At 39.9% G+C, this 14,887-nt stretch overlaps 1 protein-coding gene across 1 annotated transcript in view; it reads right to left on the bottom strand.

The window, feature by feature from the left end:
• The window catches only part of LAMA4 (laminin subunit alpha 4), a 141,370-nt gene that overhangs the window by 109,391 nt on the left and 17,092 nt on the right, over window positions 1-14,887 (bottom strand). The window lies entirely within an intron of this gene.

Here is a 14,887-nt window from a genome sequence, read left to right as displayed (position 1 = left end):
ATGTAATCCCCTCAGTCTGCTCTGCATCAGGCTGAACATGTCCAACTCCCTCCCCCTTTCCTCATGTGTTTTGTTCTACATCCCTCTTATTATCTTTGTTGCCTTTCTCTGAGCCTCCTTCAACTTGTCTATCTCCCTCTTAAAATGAAGTGTCCAAAACTGAACATAGCCTAAGTTTAGTCATCTTGGCTTCCAGAGAGAATTCCAGCTTGATCTGTTCTAGGCCTCATTTGTTTGTCTATGAGACTATTACTTCAACTGCAAATTAATGTATACTGTTTGTGTCCTCTTTTATTTTCTTCCTCCTCTTTTTTTCTGGCGGTGCATAAGTGATCATCCTGTTTTTGTAACCCTGTGATTGTTGAACATAGCAGTAAACAGGAATGGCAAGATACTGCCAGAGCTCTACCAGAGAGGAGATGATGATGATGATGATATTTATTTATTTATAGTCCGCCCAATCACAAGGAATCTGGGCGGGTTACAGTAATAAAAATACATAGAGAATACAATACAATAAGATAAAACAGAATGGCATAAGTCACAGTAATTCACAGCTAGGCCTGATGTAGTTGAGCTTGTTTTTTCCACTCCCTCTCAGGCCTGATGATGACAGATTGGTGAGAAGGCTGAGGAATGAAAGAAATGAAGTGCTGCATGGGAAAGATGGGATGATGGCAAATGGATAGTACTTCTCGTATACTTTGATGATTGCAGAGTTTGGTAGAAAGACAAAGGAAGAATGGTGAACTGGCATTTTTACCCACAATACTGCTGGAGGTCTCTAGCAGACTTTTATTATTAAATACTGTATATACTTGACTATAAGTCAATCTCATGTATAAGTCGAGGGGAGGATGTGAGGCCAAAATTATGGATGTTAATATGACCCACGGATAAGCTGAGGGTAAAGCATAGGGGCATGCAACAAAGAATGTAAAGGATGAAGCAAAAGAAAGCTATCCCAAAGAATTTACAAAATTCTGGCAGGTTTAATTGTTTGTGTTCATCCTAAAAGCTGGATAGCTGAGGTGTGAACATACGGTGGCTGGGTGAAGTGACCAGGCACAAGTGGCACTATGAAAATGCACATATTTCAAAAAGTATGAACAGGCAAAGCAAAGAAAATGATGACTACATTAGCCGTAATTATAGCCGTTAACTTTGATGTGATAACTTTGCTTGATTTTAACCCAGAAAATCTGACAAACATACTCAAATATCTTATTCATATTCTTCAAAGCCTGATTCCTCCTGGTGCTCCTTTGAGGGGTGGCACCAAGGAGCTGCTGCTGCCACCATTTCCTGGCCAGGCATTCAAAAAGTCAGAGACGGAGCCGAGGCAGAAAGAATAGAGGGGGTTAGTGCTTCTACTAGGGCAGACTAAGAAGCTGTTCAGCCTGCAGCTGCCTCCAGCTGTGCCGGATCAGGGCTGTGGCAACCACATGCCACAGCCCCAATCTGGCCTTTCCAGGGCACAAAGAAGGAGTCGCAAAAAACGGGGTGCAATAGCTGTGGTGCCGTGGCTCTAAGGTGCTCCTTCGGAGTGCCATGATGCTGCGTGCCATTTGGAGTGACGTGTGGTGTCATGCCACCATGGGAGCGGAGTTGGGGTGTGCATCGTATGGATGCCACGCCCTGACGCTGCTCCCAGTCCAGCGTTAATGGCCGGACGGCATAGCTCCTAAGTTCTCACCTTTCATTAGTCTAATGGTCCCTGATGGTCCTACTCCATTGCCTGATCTTTCTGTTTTAAAACTAGTACAACTATTTTAAGCATGTAATTGTATTGATTGTTACTTTGCTGTAAGGGGAGAGCTGGGGATCGTCTTATCAATTATTATGTTATGTTATGCTTTGATTATTTGCTATGCTATGTGTTTTTAACTTTTTGTTTAACTACTTTAACTGTTATTGTATTCTATTGTTATGTAATGGTATGGGGTGTAAGGGGATAGCATAGTGCGTTATTTTTTGTACTTTGTATTTTTATTCTTGTATTTGTAATCCGCCTTGATTCCTTTGAGAAAAGGCGGAATATAAATAAATAATTATTATTAATCTACTCAGACAAAGGATGGTTCCTTTTTTTAAAAAAAAATAAGAGTTAAAGTACAGTGAGGGGAGTCGTGAATAAATCGACCTTGGGTTTTTTGGCCCAAAATTTTGATTAAGATTTCTAGACTTATACATGGATATGCACAGCATTTCAAATAAGAGAGCTTGAAATAATAGACATTCTTTTGTTTCTATAAACATCTGATTGGAAGGCTTTGAAAGAATCTATCTTTAAGTAAAACATCAATTGGGCAAAGACATAAAGTAGGAATGGAAGCACAGTTAATCTGAATTAAGATAATGGACACAATATTTTCAGCTCATGTCAACTCTATCTCTTTGGATTTTAAGAACTAGGAGCTTGGCGCTCTCTCTCTCTCTCTTGCAGTGGATAAACTGGGTTGAAGCATATTAATATATATGCCTGTTAAAATGGGAAAAAAGTCTAGAATGTAATTTTGAGTTATTTTAAACTTCAGATATCCCATATTGTTATAACTGTGTGAGTATATTTCACAACACTAGATTATTCTTACTTTTCTTGAAAGAAAAACAATGATGTTCTATCTAATGCCTCAAGTACCAAAACAATGCATTTGGCTAAGCAATTTGAGTGACTTAATGTTCTTTGGTGCATAAAATAATTGATTGCTGTGTGCTTGCAAATTTGGAACATAATCAATTTTGCAAGCTACACTTAATCTCCCTGTTGCATAAACAATATTAACCACTACTCCACTCACTGCCCTGTATCTGAACTTTGAAAAACTGTTGGTGGGCTGAAATATGAAGTTCATTTTTCATTTTTCTTTTTTTGGATTAAAATATTTATTGACTATGGAGGTCAATTCAAACCCGTAGGGTAGGATTTTCCCCCCTGAGTCTCTAGATGGGAAGATCAGTTTATTTAACAGTTGTTTTATTAATCACTATAAACACTTGAAACTCAGAAACATGTTTTATATTGTTTGGACACCTGCATTTTGTTTTTTTTTAAACATACAATAAATCTGTGGCTCAATAATACACGATCTATGACTCTTGTTTTCAAATGTTGCTATTCCTAAACCAGACAATAAGTGGAATGACTTCCTTTTCCCCTCTAACATTCTTATCTTGAACCAGCATCACCATGGCACAGTCAGTGTGAAGCTGTGAGAACCAAGAGATAACGAAACATCATATAAAAATGAAAGGAAGGGTCATGGTCAAAGCAAACTTTGACATAAAGCAGGAAGCATGTGAACTGGAAAGTACTTTTTTAAAAGTACAGTCTGGTTTGGGACCAACTGTGGTCTGCTCTCAGATTATCGCATTGACAAAAACCCTGACTGCTTCCCAACAGGGTACAGTCAGGTTGCGGGATGCTATCAGGAATTATCATAGTAATTTGTTGCCACTGCCATCGGGCAGCTGCATCCCGGCTACATCCCAGTCCCTTCTGTGCTTTGGAGGTTGCTTTTCAAAGTCAGAAAGCTCCTGACTTTGACAAGTGGCCTCCGAAGCATGTCTGGAACCTGGGATGCCGCCAGGCTGCAATCGTCCGGTGGAACTGGTGGTGAATTATGTATGATAATTCCTGGTAGCATCCCCACAAGCTGATTGTATCCTGTTCTGGAACAGTCGGGTTTTTTGTCAATGCAATAAACTCCATAGATAATATCTCGCCATCATGTAAAACTGCAAAGCAGGTATGTTGACTGATCCTCTTAGCTCACATTTCCCCCCATACTTATCAGCAAATCCTGTAAATTTCAGTCTCTATAATCTAATCAATACAATGCAACTCACATGTTCCAGGAACCCTAAAAGAAGGTTCATGCATAGAATACCTTTGAATTTAAATACATGGAAGCTTCCTTCCATCTCATACTGAACAATTGCTATAAAGCAGCTATTAGCCACAGAACTGGTTTGCCTTATACACCACCTCAAAATAATATTTAAAGAGGTCACTACATGCCTCAGGAGCCATGCGTGTTATTTTATCTGCTAATGGCAGCCTCATATATTCTTCAGAACATTATGAGACAAATGTGTGAATGACTCACACTTCTTTTCTTGCCTTCACAATAATACATAAAGGAGAGCATTCACTTTCTTGCTAAGGAAAAATGCACAGGTTCCATGAAGCTGAAACTTGTGCATCTCTCTGTGAGAAAGCTATTGTTCTTCTTTCCTTACATGTTTAGCGAGAAATGCAAAGTGTTTTTGATTTACTGAAATTCCAGCAAACAATTCAAGGAAGACTCTTTGGAACATTGTTGAATATTTATGCATTCATATTGCATTCCTCAGACAGTATTGTGTTTTATTCTGCTCAGCTAAAATAAAAATATAATCATTTGAAATACTTGTGTATGCTGAGTGCTTAGTAAATAGGCAAAAAAATAGTGTGGAGGATAAAAAAAAGCTTTTAAAGACAGGCATTATTGAAACATTTGCTTCTATGAACTAGCTTACATTTTTCACATTTTAAAGCTACATATTTATTTTACATTTCTCTGAGGAAATCATTCAGTGCTTAGAATATTAAAAAACAGGAAAACAATGCCCCCCAAATCTGCATTAAAATATAGATTTTATTAAGAAATATTGAGATAGATATATATCTGCAGCCTCTATCACTGTTTATCTTCTTTACTTAGCCACCTGGAGATCTGAATGATATGCAGCCTCAAGCCATAACATCTGCTCTTAACTATGAGATCAGTATATTGGTGGTAACAGAGAGGATGGACAAGGAAAATCAAACAAGGGCCAGAAGACAGATGAGAGGCTAAAATAAAGGAAGTCATGAGGGGGGAAGGGAAAAGGAGGGAGGAGAAGTGTAGAGAAATGATCAGTTCAACAATAATGGGAGGGAGGGAGAATGACGTAGGAAAACAACTACTGGGCAGCAGCAGTAGTGATGGGTGTCATTAAAGTAAAGAACAGCAGTGACATCATAGCTAACACTTGTTAGCACTGCACACAGGGAGATGTAGGTGATCCTCCTTGTGTAACCCCCCCCCCACCTAGAAAACCCTATGAGGACACATCGCAAGTGTCACACAAACAGGACAAGAGCACTAACAGAGAGATAGGTAGAAACTAAAGGAAAACAAACTTGCAAGAGCAGCTACAGGCGGTCAAAAATGCCAAAGCAAGCAGTAAACACTCTCAAAAAGACAAACCCCACCAGAAGCAACACCACACATAAAATAGGGACATGAAATTTGAGAAGCATAAGCCAAGGGAAGCTAGACATGGCGAAAATGGAAATGCAACACGTGAACATAGCAGTACTGGGGGTGAGGGAGGAATGGGCCACTTTGAATCAGAGAACCACACAGTGTTTTAATCAGGGAATGAAAAGACAAGAAGAAACAGGGGGGCTTTCATACTAAGAAAAGATGTTGCAAAAGCAGTCAGAAGATACAATGCAAAATCAGACCAAATCATCTCAATAAGGCTCCATGGGAAACCTATGAATATCACCATAATTCAAGTATATGCACCAACCACTGAGACAGAACAAGAAAAAATTGATAGATTTTATGAAGGAGTACAGGAAGAAATTGACAACACACCAACACAGGATATCAAGGTGATCGTTGGAGATTGAAACGCAAAGGTTGGAAGTAAAGAAGAATCAAAAACAATTTGGATTAAGCAAAAGGAATGAAGCAGGTAAGCGTCTTTCTCCAGCAAGGCAAGAGTGCTAATAAGGACAAAACTATACAAAGACCATTAGTAACTACTTTGGAGAGTGATGGACCTCTTGTTTTCTCTGTTCTGAGGCTTGACAGCAAGACATGCAACCACTACCCAATTACCCAAAGCAGCAGCAAAAGTTTCAGTTCCTCACCTCCTGAGGGATAGCAGACCCCAGATATTTCTGAAGAAGATGCCACTGCTGCCTGCCAGAAATGGTGGAAAGCCACTGTGAGGTGTCGCCATAAGCAAGACAAGCACAATCTCAGATGAGTTTGGCACTAAGCACCATGGAGGGCTGCAGATGAGTTGGCACTAAGCACCATGGGGGCTGTCCTCCTCAGCCCTTCATTTGCCTCTCTGTCTTCCTTCTATCTCTTGCTCTGCCAGTCATCAACATCATCCCCACTCCAGCCATAAGGTAGGAGTAGTGGGAAGGTGGGTTCAGAGGAGGAAGCCACCCATTTAATGGCATCACATTAAGCTGATACTCTATCCCACTCTCCCATCCTGTTCCATTGTTGGCTCTTGTCTCTTCATTTTCTCATACCTGTGCCCACTGAAAAAGCAGCTGCTGTTTTTCAGTTCCTTCCATTATGAATTATATTGTCATTACTATGAAGAGCTTAATTCTATTTTAAAGCCTGCTTTTTGTATTTTTTCACTGTATTGTTCTTTTAAGTTTTGAGCTGCTTTGAGTCCCATTTTTTTGTGGGGGGGGGGAGAGTGGGATATTATTTATTTATTTATTTATTTATTAATAGTCGGCAACAAATGAATAATTTTTCCAGGCTGTGGTTAGCTGTCTCCATAGGGGAAAGCCTGAGACCCTTATGAGCTTTTTATAAATTGAAAAGCATGTAAGTGTAATACAGATAAGTTAATAAGAATAGGATCAAAGCTATCAATTTAAATACTTCAGTTACTTCACAGTACAACAACAAAAGTTAAAACTGTAATCCTCACACAGACAAAATCTCATCTTGAAGTGAAGGCCTCTAATCCCTACCTGTTCTCATGCACTGGAGACCTTTGTGGCAAATGAGCCAGCACTATATAAATCTGGGATTTACTGTCAATGGAAAACACTGAACAAATGAATCCTGACTGATCCTGCATGCTGATCTTCTCCATTTGAGGCCAAGAATCTAGTCTCAATGACTAAACTTCTCTGAAGAAAGACGACAGAACAGCTGCTTTCTATTTGGTTGGAAAGGGAAAGGGAAGGTTCTATGTAAGGGAAAGAAGAGCTCTCCACTCTATGTATCTACTTTTATGGTAACAAACCTAACTCATTTGACTTTTTTGTTGATTCTTTAAAACAAAATCAAAAGCCAAGCACGTTTCCTTCCCCAGGCACTTTTTAAGAATATCCCTCCCATCCCTTTTTTGTTCTATGAAAAGGACTTTGAACTTTGGCTCTGTTACACATTGCATTGCACAGTAAGAGATGCATTGCTCAGTTTATTATTATCTGCATGAGCTGTTCTGATTTAAACTTTCAAATCAGGCTTCTTACACACAATAATAACTACCTAGTATAATTGTGACAATCAAATTGATATTGATGATTTATTATACACAAACACAGACATCATGCTGAATTCATGACATCATACATCTCAAACACGGGAAAGTTGTCCCTTCAATGTGTACACCACAGACACATTACTATTTGTTAAAAGTTTTGCTCAAATTTGGAGGATGATTTTTTTCATTCTATGAAAAATAATGCAAAACTATGCAAACATTACACATACCAATTCCAGCAGAATGTAAATAATAACAAGAAATTTAGCAAATAGTTTTCAAGTATTAGATAATAGAATAATATGTTTGTTGTTGTGTGACTTTAAGTCATTTTTGACTTATGGTGACCCTAACACAAACCTATCATGATGTTTTCTTGGCAAGGTTTATTCAGGTGGAGCATGCCTTTGCCTTCCTCTGAACCTGGGAGAGTATGACTTGCCCAAGGTGGGTTTCTATGGTCAAGTGGGGATTCGAACCCTGGTTCTCACAGAATACTAGGCTAAACCATATAGTTCTTTATCAGTAGAGCAGAAATTAAGGTTTTGTAGTAGGGTAGAATGTTGATCTAGAAGTCAGGATAAGACTCTACAATGATCTGCTTTAGATAGGGGCTAGTCATTCTAATCATTGCAACTTTGATCCAGCTGTCAACAGAGTTCTTCTCAAGCCCTAAGTATTCCAGTGGACTTACCATTTTGTCTGATTACTCTGATTGCCATGTAAGTCTCAGCATCCACTTTCTAGTTCACTCACCTCTCTCTCTTGCTCAGTGTATGGCTGCTGGCCGCAGACAGAAAGTGAAAACAATCAATTCTTTAAGAATTTAGTAGATATGTAGGAAGTTCAGGTATACCACCATGTATTAAAAAAGCATGGACTGATGAACTGCTTGCCCTTTCCTTCAAAATGACCCTGCTGTTCTGTTCCTGGGCCTCTGTTTTTACTCTTGCTTTCAAAGAAACACTTTGTTTTAACCATCATTTTCTCTTTTTCATCCATACCACAACATCTGGTTTAGGTTGGTGAGTTAATCCTGTCACCATATTATTTATGGACATGTTTGTCTTTAAAGCTGGGACCACATTCATGAAGTAATTTGCTACATCTCCATGACTGAAGCAGCCTTAGCTTGGAAGGAGTCCTGCAGCCACAAAGAGAATGACTCATTTGCAAATTACCACAATGTGCATCGTCACTAGTGTACACTGTACAGCACAGCATACACTATTAAGCAACATTAGATTGAGTAGGTGGTTCTTAGTGCATTGTGTGTCATTGGGACCAGTTGATGGCAACTTGGTATGAGGTAACTATAACATGTCCTCTTCTGCAATTTCTTCTTGAGATCACTCATCGAATTTCTTCCATATGATGATCCTTGAAATTAACATCAAATCTCCTTCTAGCCCCTGTCAATATTAGCAACAATTTATTCCTAACAAATTCTGAAAACTCACATCTCCCCATAAAAGCCTGCCCAAGTCTTACAATTTTCAGGGGAGAGATTTCGCTCCATCTCATCACACTCTTAGGCTTAGCTGGTGAGGACACAAAAGAGAGCCTTGGTGGCTGATCGTAGGTTTTGGCACTCCCTCCGAAAGGAAGTTCAGTTATTCTCCTCTTTGTTGTTGTTTTTTCCAGAAGGCAAAATTTGCGACAATGACCTGCAAATCTCACATCCACTCTTCATTAGGAAATACAAATAATTTAACTTGTGTCTTTGTTCAGGTGATCGATTCATTTGTTCAGAAAGTCTATCCATGGCAGACATAGGGTGCATCTGTAGAAATAATACTGTAGAAATAACCACTTTAACTACCATGGCCCCATCATACAGAAACCTGGGATTTGTAGTTTTTGTGAGGCACCAGCACTCTTTGGTAGAGCAGGTTAAAGTCCTTGTAAAACTACAAATCCCAGGATTCCATAGGATGGAGCAACAATACTTAAGCTGATGTCAAACTGCATTAGTTCTACAGTGCAGATGCACCCATAGTTTTAGTACCTGAATACTTTAATGACCAGCAATCTAATCAAGACTGGGGAACTGCAAATAACTGGCCACATTATTTACCACTGGTGTAAATATTCCTAGTGGCTAGTGATTTTCCTGTTGGTGGAGTAGTGAATCCTTTCCAGGTTTTCATTGATACTTTAAATGCTCTTTCAGTGATGCTGAACTCCATCCATTAAATAGGTTCAGCATTTTGGATAGTTCCTTTAAAGTTTGTACAAAAATCTGCAATGGATTCTCTGCTTTTAGCCTAGCAGTGATTATGTACGTATCAGCACCATTTGCAATGAACAATCAGATTTTCCCACACAACCATAATATATTTCCTGCTGTTCTAGAGAAAATACATCTAGGTGACAATCGACATCGGTCATCTGGCATCTGGTTTGCAATGGAGTTTCAAAATGTGAAGTGGGTTATATAGATATTAATTTTTTGGCTGTAGGTTGTTAAAGGGTATAGAAAATCATCTGAAGACCTGATTATTGTTGTTGTTGTTGTGCACTTTCAACTAGTTTCTGACGTATGGTGACCCTAAGACATCATGATGTTTTCTTGGCAAGTTTCTTCAGAGCCTTTTGCCATTACCATTCTCTGAGGATAAGTGAATGTGGCATGCTCAAGGTCACCCAGTGGATTGATGATTCAAACCCTGGTCTCGAGAGTCATAGTCCAATGCTTATACCACTACACCAAGCCAGCTCACAAAAGAATGATTGCATGGTGAGATTTAAGACAAGGGGGCTGAGAGAGCTGCCATATTTCAATTTGGAGGTTCTTCCTTTAGTGAGATGGTAATGATCTATCCATCATATAAATCTATCACAGTCAAGGGCGGGGAACACATGGCCCATCAGAGGCTGTTGGACTGCAACTTTTATCATCCCTAGTTAGGATCGCTAGTGGGATGATGCAAATTACACACCAATAACATCTGGAGGGAGAAATGTCCCTCATCTCTGCTCTGAATTTATAAATGGGTGCCAGATTCAACAAATGTCCAATTCAGCAAATGTTTCAACCCAAGGCTGTTGTTACAAGTGCCAAATTCTTCTCATACTCTAGATGACATTAAATATAATTTGTTAAAAAAAGAAAAAAAAAAGAAGTGTGCTGTTAGAGCCCTTGTAGGGTATGAATTGCTTGTGTTGCAAGCACTGCTTTAGTAATTGTTTCTGGGGTTTTGGGGCTACGAGATTGTGTTCTAGAAGGATTTATTCCTGATGTTTAGCCACTAGCTATGGCTGGCATCTTCAGAGAATGCTGACATGGAAGAGAGTGGGGTATATATACTGTTGGTTGAGAGGAAGCAATATTGCATGTTAATCTGTGTATGTTCTGTTGTTGAATGGCAAGACCTCAGGGTGACAAATTAATTAATGGTCCATTGCCTTCTGGAAAACCCCCTCATCCTGGGTGGTTTTCATTTGCATTTGCTGGGTCTTGATTTTGGGGTTTTTCAGGACTGGTAGCCAATTTGTTTACTTTAAAGGTTTCTTCTTTCCTGTTGAAGTTGTCCAGGTGTTTATGGATTTCAATGGTTTCCCTGTGCATTCTGACCTGATAATTGTTGGCATGGTCTAGAATTTAAGTGTTTTCAAACAGCAATTTATGCCCAGGATGGTTTATAATGTGTTCTGCTGCTGTTGATTTTTCTGGCTGACCCAGTCTGTAGTGTCTCTCGTGTTCCTTCATTTGTGTTTGTACACTGTGTTTGGTGGTCCCTATGTAGACTTGTCTGCAGCTGAATGGTATGTGGTAACCTCCTGTGGCCATGAGACGGTCTCTTTGGTCCTTTGCTGAACTTACCACATACTATGCAGCTGAGGACAAGTCTACATGGGGACCAAAAAACTATGGATGCCAGCTGTGAAAGCCTTCGACTTCACACTGCCTTAGTGTTCTCACTGCTACTGTGCCATTTCAACACTCCACCACCTTTTGCCCAAAACAACAGCTGCCTCAAATTCCATATAGTACATCAAGTCTAATAGTGCAGCATTTCACAAACAAACACAAAGACTCAGTGACTGCGGAGAAACATTTGACTAATGACTTAGGAAACATTGGTCTCAATGGCCCATGAGGTCCCTTCCAGCTCTATGATTCTATGATTATAAGTTGTAAAAACAATTCTTAACCAGTCTGTTAATTTTTCATTTTGCAGCTTGACTTTCAAAACCTTTGCCTTTCTTGTTCTCAAACCAAAAAGAAACATAAATATATGGCAGACATGTGCTGTACAGTATCTATAGCTATACCTAAACCTACACAGTGTATATTGAAATTTGTGCCCTCTTTTGCTATTGCTGCTGCTGGCCTTGCACATATTCCATGGCTGCAAACCTACAGACTGCTTGTCCCCATACAATGTATATGTCTCCCCTTCTTCTCCCACAGGTTAGCTTTAATTGTATCTCTTCCTGTCAGACTCAGCAATGACCATCCATATTTATAATTAAGAATGAGGTCGGATTTCTGCATTACTTTGTCCATAATGGTGTCAGGAGGCTTACAGAAACATTAAGTTTCCCCAGTGACGTCCTGCTGCTGAATCACTGAAATGAATGGCAAGGAAAGAAAAAACAAGTCAGATGGCATTGTGGCTGCTATCTTTTCTTTAACAAAAGTTCTATACCCCTAAAAGCTGGAAGGAAAGTAGAAATACAAGAACTGCAGGTTTCTCAAAAAGAAAAAAAAAAACCCGAAATTGTTGAATTCCTGTATATCAGGTGGCTTTTAAAAGCTCACAGACCTTGCCAGAAAAAAAAAAAATGCAGGAATCCTGGAAAACAGATGTGGAACAGCTGGCTTTCCAGATGTTCCTGGCCTGAAGCTCCCACCACCCGAAACACTGGCTATGCTAGTTAAAGCTGATGGGAGTTTCATTTCAGCAACATCTGGAGAGCCTCAGGTTTGCCATACCACCATACTAAGTTCTGAGTGTGCTATGTGGAATGGATTACTTAACCAGGTAAGCCCAATGCAAACATGCATGGGAGAGGGACTGGAATAGCACCCACTGCTCTGCTACAATTCCCCACATGTTCACATTGGTTTTATGCAAAGGAATTGAAGAATGTACATCCAAGGTATCTGATGTCTGACATGTGTAGCCAACTCTGATGTCTGATATGTGTAGCCTAATCTTGTGTAACAGCTCACACAAATAAAGAGCCTTGGCTGTCCAAATGTAAATGTATTGGCTCTCATGAAGTGATACATAAACACTCAAAAGTGAAGAGTGGGACCACCACACATGATTCTGCTCCCTCTTCCTTTTTCTGGCTGTCTACAGAGGATCCACAAACTTCCTTGTTGCAACAGCTCCACTGGCTGTGGGTCCATTTCTGGGAAAAATTTCTGGGTTCAAAGTGCTGTTGATAAAACCCTGACAGGTTTAAAAAAAGTAAAAGCACTTTAAACACTTTAAATCAGTACACTATAAAACAGTAAACACCTGCAGCACATTCATTAAAAACTTTCTGTTTTAAAAGCCTGTCTGAATAAAAGTGCCAATGGCGGTGTACAGACCGCCCCATTGGGGCGGCCTGTACCCGCCCCTTTCCTCGATGGATTGGGGCCTCAGCTGCCACAGCGGCAGCCCTGAGGCCCTGATCCACCACTTTTCCAGGCTGCGGGGAAAGGGAGAAAGGGGCCACTCGGACCCTTTCTCCTTTGTGTTGCTGGCACAGCCGTGTAAAGGCTGCACCAGCGACACAAACCCCAGGAAGGAGCTCCAAAATGGAGCTCCTTCTGGTGCTGTGGAAAGGGCGCCACAGGCGCCCTTCCGTGGTGCCAGGACATCACATCCGTGGTGCTCCATTTGGAGGCAGCGCGGTCGTGATGTCGTAATGGCGGCGTTGTGGGTTGTGGGTTATCTGAAAAGGACGTCCCGAGGTAATCCTAGTATGTGTGCAAGCCGGTGCAAAGCGCCGGCCTGTACAGCACCCATGCCTCCTGGAGGAAGGGCAACAAGGAGTGAGCCATTCTGGCCTCCCTGGGAAGGGAGTTCCAGAGTCTCGGGGCAGCCATTAAGAAGGCCCTGTTTTGCATCTCCACCAACTCTGCTTACAATGGTGGTGGTACTGAGAGAAGGCCTCTCCCAATGATCTCAGAGCCAGGGCTGGCTCATACAGGTCGATGCGGTTTGGTAGATAGCCTGGACCTGAGCCATATAAGGCTTTATAGATCATAATCAGCACTTTGAATTGTGCTTAGAAACAAACTGGCAGCCAGTGGAACTTTTTCAACAGAGGCAGTGTGTAGTCTCTGTAACCTGTCCCAGCTCTTTGGTCCAGCTGCAGTTTCTGAACACTCTTCAGAGGCTTCCTCAAGCAGAGCATCTTATAGTAGTGCAAATTCAAAGTACCAAACTTGAAGTACCATATCATCCTTTATGAGCCCATTGGTGCTCTTACATCTTGAGAAGGGTTGGAAACAAGGCAAAGAGACTTCTCAGTGCCTGGAACTCCCTCCCTAGGAAGGCCAGAGTGGCTCCATTCTTGCTCTCCTTCCACCAGTAAGTTGAAAAATGTTCATACTGTCAGACTTTTGCAAACTCATTGGGGTGGACTTTTAGTACTGTTTGGTATTGTTTTTAACATTTGTATGTTCTCTTTTTAATAAATTTGAATGTTTTAAATGTTTCGTGCTTTTAATTTTATCAATTGTTTAATATATATATATATATATATTCATATTTTATTTAAACTTTTGTAAACTTTTAATCTGTATTGATTTTAAACATGTTGTTAGCCACTTTAAGTCTCACTATAAAGACAAAACTGGGATATAGATGAATAAAACCCTGCTCAGGATATTAAAAAGGCAACTTGTAGGCTTCTTTTTATGCTACACTATCATGGTGAAAGTAATTTTATAATCTGTTTTCCTAATATTCCCATAGTAGCCACCTCTGAGGTAAATTCTTGCCTTTGCATAGGTAAATATTGTGTTATTCTGAGTCAAAGGCTAGGATTTTCAGAACTGTAAATATTATGATATTTGTTACTGGAGAGAACACTGTATTTTGGATTTCACAGGGAGAATATAGGCAAAAGAATAAAAAAGGGAAAATGCTAGGCAATGATAACTTGTGTGAGAAAAATGAAATGTGTACGTATGCTATACCCTGTCCCAAATTAATGGGAGATATCATCCAATTCATAAAGAATTAGATGCATTTGTCAGTCACTCATTATATGTTGCTTGGCTCAGAAAAATAAAAGTTACTCTCTCTCTCTCTCTCTCTCTCTCTATATATATATATATATATATATATATTATTGTTTTGTTCTTGATTGTATATGTTTGATGTTCTGCCCTTAGTGAAAAGGCTGTTGTTGTTATGTAATACTGAAAGATATATAATAATTATTATCTCAAGCCATGCTCTTGCCAATCATAAACATGTCCCTTTACAAGAGAAAGTTTGTCATTCATTCTAATATGGTAATTGCCCCTGCCCTGCCCTTGTACTCTTGGTGCTTCTGCAAAGCCTTTCACCCCTTTAAATAACAGCTTGTTTATTTCTGTGGTTTTTATATGTTCTTGAGGTTTTATAAAATTATTTGCCCCTTTACT

This window comes from Sceloporus undulatus, chromosome 1 (assembly GCF_019175285.1).
Source record: "Sceloporus undulatus isolate JIND9_A2432 ecotype Alabama chromosome 1, SceUnd_v1.1, whole genome shotgun sequence".
NCBI lineage: Eukaryota > Metazoa > Chordata > Lepidosauria > Squamata > Phrynosomatidae > Sceloporus > Sceloporus undulatus.
The sequence above is the reverse complement of the archived record's forward strand: the minus strand, read 5'-3'. Positions and strand labels throughout refer to the sequence as shown.